Here is a 6,725-nt window from a genome sequence, read left to right as displayed (position 1 = left end):
AAGAGCGCAGCAAAATGAATGTATCTGGCCAGAAAAAAAAATGCTGTAGGGGAGGAGTAGGGTGAGGACTAGCTTCACAGCTGAGCTTACTAACTACAGGAGTGACTTGGACCAGGCAGGCAAAGTGGATGTGGCGAGTCCAAAATTCAGAAAGCTCTTCAGTAAAAGTCTGCTCTCTGACCCACAGGGCACCTCTCCCTTCAGAGCAAATTTATACTGGTAAGGGCTCCACTGACAACAGGTGATTCCTGATGTGTGGAGCCAAAGGAGATTTGGGCTCAAAAGGTCTTCTGCAAACACTGAATGTCTGGAGCAATTAAGGCTCTGGTGCACATAAGAGCAGGGAGCAACTCTGAGCACAGATGTTTTATTTCTAAGTCTCATTACAGCCTGCCACAAATGGATCACTTCGATCAAAATGCACAGGACTCCCACCTTAGAGATGGGAAGGGCCTAATTGTATAACCTCTGAAATGTGTAGTTTTTAAATCCGCGCTCGCAAGCCAGGGAGATGAGGAAAGAGAGTGACCAAAAACAAGGCAAGATGGATGCAAAGGGCAGCAGGCGACAAGCACTGAGAAAAATGGCAAATAATGAGAAAGAGCACAAAGGACAGCAGACAGCTTGGCTTGGATTATCCGGCGGCTCTCCAAGCAGAGAATTAAAACAGGCAGTGTCTGTTAAATGGAGAAGTGCTGCCACACCGTGACCAGGAAAGAGATCTGTGGAGAAAGCCAGGAGCTTTATGCCTTCAGTGAAAAAACCAAACAGGACGTGGACTTGTTTGCTGGAGGAACACTGTGTGTAAGTGCAGACCTGTTATAATCACATAAGGCAGCGGCCAGCTGCTGTACTAGGCACCCGGGTTTACAGCTTAAAAAGTGCCACGAACAACTTGTAGATAAAGCTTGGGGCAAATTCCTTGAGCAGGCATGAAAAACAAACACTGATCATGGCCACTTACTCTTAGGACATGGGACAAGTTTTTAGGACAGTGTGAAGCAAATCTGTTCTGTCACTGAAATGACCTCTTTTTAAAGGGAAGAGCTGGCATTTAAAATTTGCTCAGCGATCCCTCCCATCCCTCGCAGGTCATTTGTTTGAAAAGGCCTGGCTTGCAGGTGTGGCAGATCTAAATAAAATCCTATGCCCAGGCTAAGAGATAAGCAAACCTATTAAAAAAGACAACCAAGGCTAGTATTTCCAAAAGAGGAGTGAGAGCTGGCATGAAAATCCACATAAATCTCAGGAAACGGACACACTAGGGAGCCCTTAGCTGACTGCCATTAAGACCAAGTTATCAGCACTGTGTGACATTAATTTTTACATCCCAATTCACAGAAGCCAAGAGAGAAAAACAGTAATTTTTCAATGTCAAAATATAAAATTTCATGCAATAAAATTTCAGATTGTAAGTTCCAGCGGTGAATCCTTTGCATAGAGAGGAGCAAGTAAGGAGGGGAAGCAAAAGCTGTTACTCTCCAGTGACTTCTAGGTAGCCTGCAAGAGGCAAGGATTTTTGTGATATCTTTTATTGGAACAACTGCATGGTTGGGATAAAGGTAGACCAGCTTTTGAGTGCAAAGCACTCTCTGCCAGATCACATTTCAGGACCATAGTCTGCATTCAGTGGTTCCACATCACAGAAATCAACTTGCATTAATCTGCCCCTTTGCTGGCCACCCATGCAGAATGCACGAGGCTGGGAAACCAACTATTCCCCATCCCTACTTGTCCTGCTGCTGCTTATCCCATGCCTGTTCCGAAACTAGAGGAGTTGTGCTGTCTTTTCCAAGGTGTTGTATACTTGTAGTTCCCAGTGGGATTTGAAGATGCTCAGCAGCCTGAAAATCAGGCCACAAGATCCTCCAGAGCTGTCAGTTTGGCACTTCTCACCAGCCAAAAATGTGCAAGAGAAATAACTGGGTATGTGGAACCTCAGGAAGGATTATAACAGCCTCCGACATTTGAAGTCAGTAACATATGAGCCTGAGGACTAGGTAATATCCTTCACAGCCTCTGTAACAACCTACCATGAAATAACCTAAAGTCCCTTATCATGCACTTTTTCTTGTATATGAAAAATCAATAAAAACAAAGGTTAGAAAAGCCTTATTGGAGCTTCCAGTCCTGTCTCATCTCTATCTTCTGTTGGAAATGAAACTCAACCATAACTACAACTCAGCTAACAGAATGCTATACAAACCGAAAACTGTCTGGAAATGGAATACTCCCTCCAGGTTTTTTTTCACCAGGTATGATACCAGCAGACCTCTTTAATGAGCTGAGGAAGTCATGGCCATAAAAACCCAGTCTGTAATAGTGGGGGTGGCAAAGAAAATGTGAGCGAAAGGAGTGTCAATCAAAGTGAAGACGGACAGAATTTCCACCAAGCTGGAAACACTTTGGTATTAAAAAAAGAAAAGAGTAGGTGAGCCCTACAGAGATTATTCAATTAGAGGTGGACAGAAAAGGGGCTGGAGGGGGAAGAGCCCAGGAAATACCTTGTGAGAAAAGATATTATCCTTGTAATACAGAGGGGCAGCTTTAGACAAGGACTGGTTGAGGAGAGATCTGAAAGACACTCCCAGTTACAAAGCAGCATCTGAGAACCGCACAGAATTGAAACACCCATTGGCAGAGTCCTTGGCTGCACGAGGCAGATTTAAAAAAACTGGATTGTGATGAAGTCAAAAGAAGCCTGTCTCCCTCCAAATGGGAGTCTTTGCTGCAGAGTATCACCTCCCCCTGGAGACAGCCACAAGACAGCACACCTTGCACAAATGCAAGGGGCTTTAAACTAGTCAGGGGCCCGGGCGCATTGAGGTATGTGCTAGAGCAGGGGTGAGCAAAATGCAGCCCGTGGGCCAGATGCAGCCCGCCAGGCCATTCCATCCGGCCCATGGAGCCCCTAAAAAATTTAGAAAAGGAATATGTATCTGCCCCTGGCTGCCTGCCATGTGGCCCTCGACGGCTTACCAAAACTCAGTAAGCGGCCCGTCGCCTGAAATAATTGCCCACCCCTGTGCTAGAGTGTGTTATACCAGGATAATTAAGACAAAGAAGAGGGCCTGAAACTGAACCTTAGCAGAGGTCTGCCAGATAGTAAACCATGCCACTGCCTTTCATATAAAACACGCAAAGTTTTAGCACAACTCAAAACAGGTGGCCTTAAGGGTAAAGGAGCATTAAGAAACAACTGGGGTGAGGGACAGGAAGTGTCAGCGTCAGACCCACCCTGGCTTGCAGGTGGGCTGGCTCAGGGAACAGGGATATTGGGAGTCACCAGGTTACCCTGACTGCTGTTTCCAACGCACGTGGAACTATTACCGTGCAGCGAGAGCACCCTGGAGCTCTTCTCAGCACCCAGGCCCTTGCTATGCAAGGCACAGAACAAAATCCACAGCCCTGCCCTGAGGTGTTACTACTGAAGGACATTCATAATCTTTAGATTCGTATGATAACAGCTCTTTCTTGGGGCCAGGTTTGCAGAAGGGCTGAGGTGCAGCAATGACAGCTTCTGCAGGGACCTCTGGAAATCTCAGATGTTTTCCAGATCACAACAGATCAGCAAAAGTGGGGAGGCCTGGGATGTTTGGGGCAAGCCAGGGAGTGAGAGCACAAATTCACACTTACTATGCACGCATGCTCTGCTGTGTGCCTGTATTTGTCTTTGTGCACTATTTCTCATGCCCCAGTCGCCCTGATATTTAAACAAGCAGAGATAATGAGACACCTTTATGAATAAAATACTAGCACTGCCCGAATCCTCTCTAAATGTTGGTGAGGGATGCAGAATGAGCAGCGGCAATTAACAGATGAGGGCTGATGGTAGCTGGGAATCAGCACAATGACTTAAGTATTTTGATCAACAGCAGCCTGAAGGGTTGTCATGTTGCGAGGAGAGTCGCATCCCACATAACTCACTTGGCGGACTTGCTTGCACAGCTCTTCCCAGCTCTCTCCCCAGGAGGGAGCCTGCGCCACCTGCAAACAAAGAAAAACGTTCAGACCCGTGAGTGGTAAGAGGGGAGGTAGAATAAGATCGTATCAAGAGGCAAAACCGAGGTGTAGATTTGTGCTCAAGTTGCAGACTTTGAGGCTCTTTATGCATTTGTTGACTGGGGTTCTCAGACAGCCTCAGGAACTAGACTTTTTTATGCAGTATATAGTTAACTTGGGGAACTCATTGTTACAGGAGCATTTGCAGATGCAGATAGTACAGCCAGGTTCAAAAAGGAATTGGATAAATTCATGGAGGACAAGTCCATTAATAGCTATTAAACAGAACAGTCAGGGATATATCCTTTGATATCCCTAAACCAAGGATGGTTGTTGCCAGGCAGGGTATGACAAGAGAATGCACTAGACATGCCCAGTACATATACTCTGTCTGTGGCATCTATTACTGCTGCTATCAGAGATAAACCATTGGTCTGAGCCAGTATGGCATTTCTAACATTTTTATGTTTTAGTGATTTGAGTTCCCAGTCCCTTCCTGTCCTATTTCCAACCTTCCTATACTAGGAGCTAGTCAAGCTCAATATGCCCCATTTAATAAAAGAATTGCCCCAAGAAAAATGTACATGTTGATAACTATCCTGTTAGTGTTTCCCACCATTCCCAAGCCACAAAACTTGAATCCAGACCCTAACTTGCTCAAAACTGGAAAGGGATTTAGTTCATCCCGCTGTACAGAAATAGCTCAGCCATGACTTTCATAGATTATAAGGAGCTGGAAGGGCATCGGGTCCAGCTCCCCGCACCAGGCAGGAAAGACAACTGGGGTCAGGTGACCCCAGAGAAGTGACCAGCCAGCCTCCTCTAGAAGATTTCCAGGGTAGGCGATTGCACTACCTGTGAAGGGAGCTTATTCCACAGTCTAGACGCCCTAACCGTGAAGAAGTTTTTCCTAGTGTTAAGCCTGAAATGGTCTTCCAGGAGTTCATGGCCATTACTCCCGGTTTTCCCCAAGGGTGCCCTGTGAACAGTTGTTCACCGAGCCCTTGATGTAGTCCCCTGATGTATTCCCCAGACTTTGGGATCTGGGCCTACACTTCCCCAAAGCTTTTGCATGTTGGAATCGCAGGTTTGGATCAGGCTCATTGTTGGAGGTTGTGCAATGAAGAAAGCTGCAATGGTTTGGACACATCACTAAGCTGGACACCCATGCCAACACCACAATGCAGGGCACAGTAGAGGGAAAGCAACACTATGGTGGGCACCGTGGAAGGAAAGAGAAAAAGAGGTAGACCCAAGAAGAGCTGAGAAACCAATATTAAGGACTGGATGGGGCTTCAACTGACAGAGTGCACAAATCTATCCAAACACAGGGCAAAGTGGAGGACAGCATCTAAGATGCCCCAGTGTTCACAGCAGCCTCAGGACTGACTTGACCTGACTTGAGATGTCCACACTGGCTTTGTATGCTGAGGACCAAAGCAGAGGTAGCTGCAGGTGCTATTACAGGGCCTCCCAAAGAGGAGCTGGTAATTGGTGAGTTTACACTGAGCAAAGGGCTACACCTGGGATTAGATTCACTAGAGCTGGAGACACACTATCCACACACCAGAGTCATTTACACTCCTTGTATTGGTATTATTCCAACGTAGGATTTCCTTGTATTGGTATTATTCCTTGTACATTATATTTCCTTGTATTGGTACATTCCCCAATACAGGGTGTATAGTCGCTCCCGACTTTTCAAAGGGAACTTTACCCAGACATGTCCTGGGATAGGGCTGCATATTGTGTATTCAGCTGCACAGTCCCACTAGTGTTAATCAGTCCCTGCGTTGTGCGTCCACACCTACAGCATTAACACTGCAGTAAGAGGGATGCAGTTCTTGGGCAACTGGTCCCTGAAAGCATAGGATCCCCTTCCTTTCGTCACCTCATTACCTTTAATCTCTTGTAACTGTAAACCTTCTGCTGAGCGCTTGTCAGCAGCAACAAGGGCTGGGTTCAATTCTGGGGTACTAAATATATTTTACTTTGGCTCAAGCCCCCACCCAATCTACCTGGGAATCACTAAATGAATTACTTCAGTGTTCAATAAAACCAATAACCCTTTTCTTGCAAGCAGTGTAACTACAAAATCCAAATTTATTACAAGTCATAAAGAAAACCCCCCACGAACTATAATTTTAAAACATTACGAACTACAAAACAAAGTCTATAGGTGGCACCCCCTGGGAGGGGGTCTTTACCCACACTCAGGCAGTCTGGGACTTAAGACTCCCCAAAGGGTATTTCTGGGGGCCTGCACCCCTACACCTGCCCTTTAGCAATGGCCTGGAGAGGGAGGCCCACACCAGAGAGTCCAATGAGCTGCTGCAGGGTCTGCTGCGCCGCAGGGAGCTGCTAGGGAGTATAGGACCTTCTGCGTTGCAAAGGACCCCTCATTGCTCCCTGTGAAACTGTAACACTGATCTTCACTTCTGCGTGGTGGATTTGAAGGGTTAACTGAAGTTTTCATCAGCATAACGCACCCCAAAGTTTTTTGTCCTAATCCCACCTCTGCTGGGGCAGGAAACAGCAAGAGAACTCAGAGAAAAACCAGCCAAACAGCAAAAGAAACCCCGCACAAAAGAAACCCCAAGCGGGGCGCTGGCTCCTGCCCCATGCACCTCCCTCCCCTCTTTGCTGTCGGGGCAGGGCCCGGGGATGCTCCCCCTCCCTCCGCGGCGGCGGTGCCTGCAGGGGCCGGAGCCTGCAAGAAGGGG

Source organism: Alligator sinensis, unplaced genomic scaffold, assembly GCF_000455745.1.
Source record: "Alligator sinensis unplaced genomic scaffold, ASM45574v1 scaffold268_1, whole genome shotgun sequence".
NCBI lineage: Eukaryota > Metazoa > Chordata > Crocodylia > Alligatoridae > Alligator > Alligator sinensis.
This window is presented reverse-complemented; position numbering follows the sequence as displayed.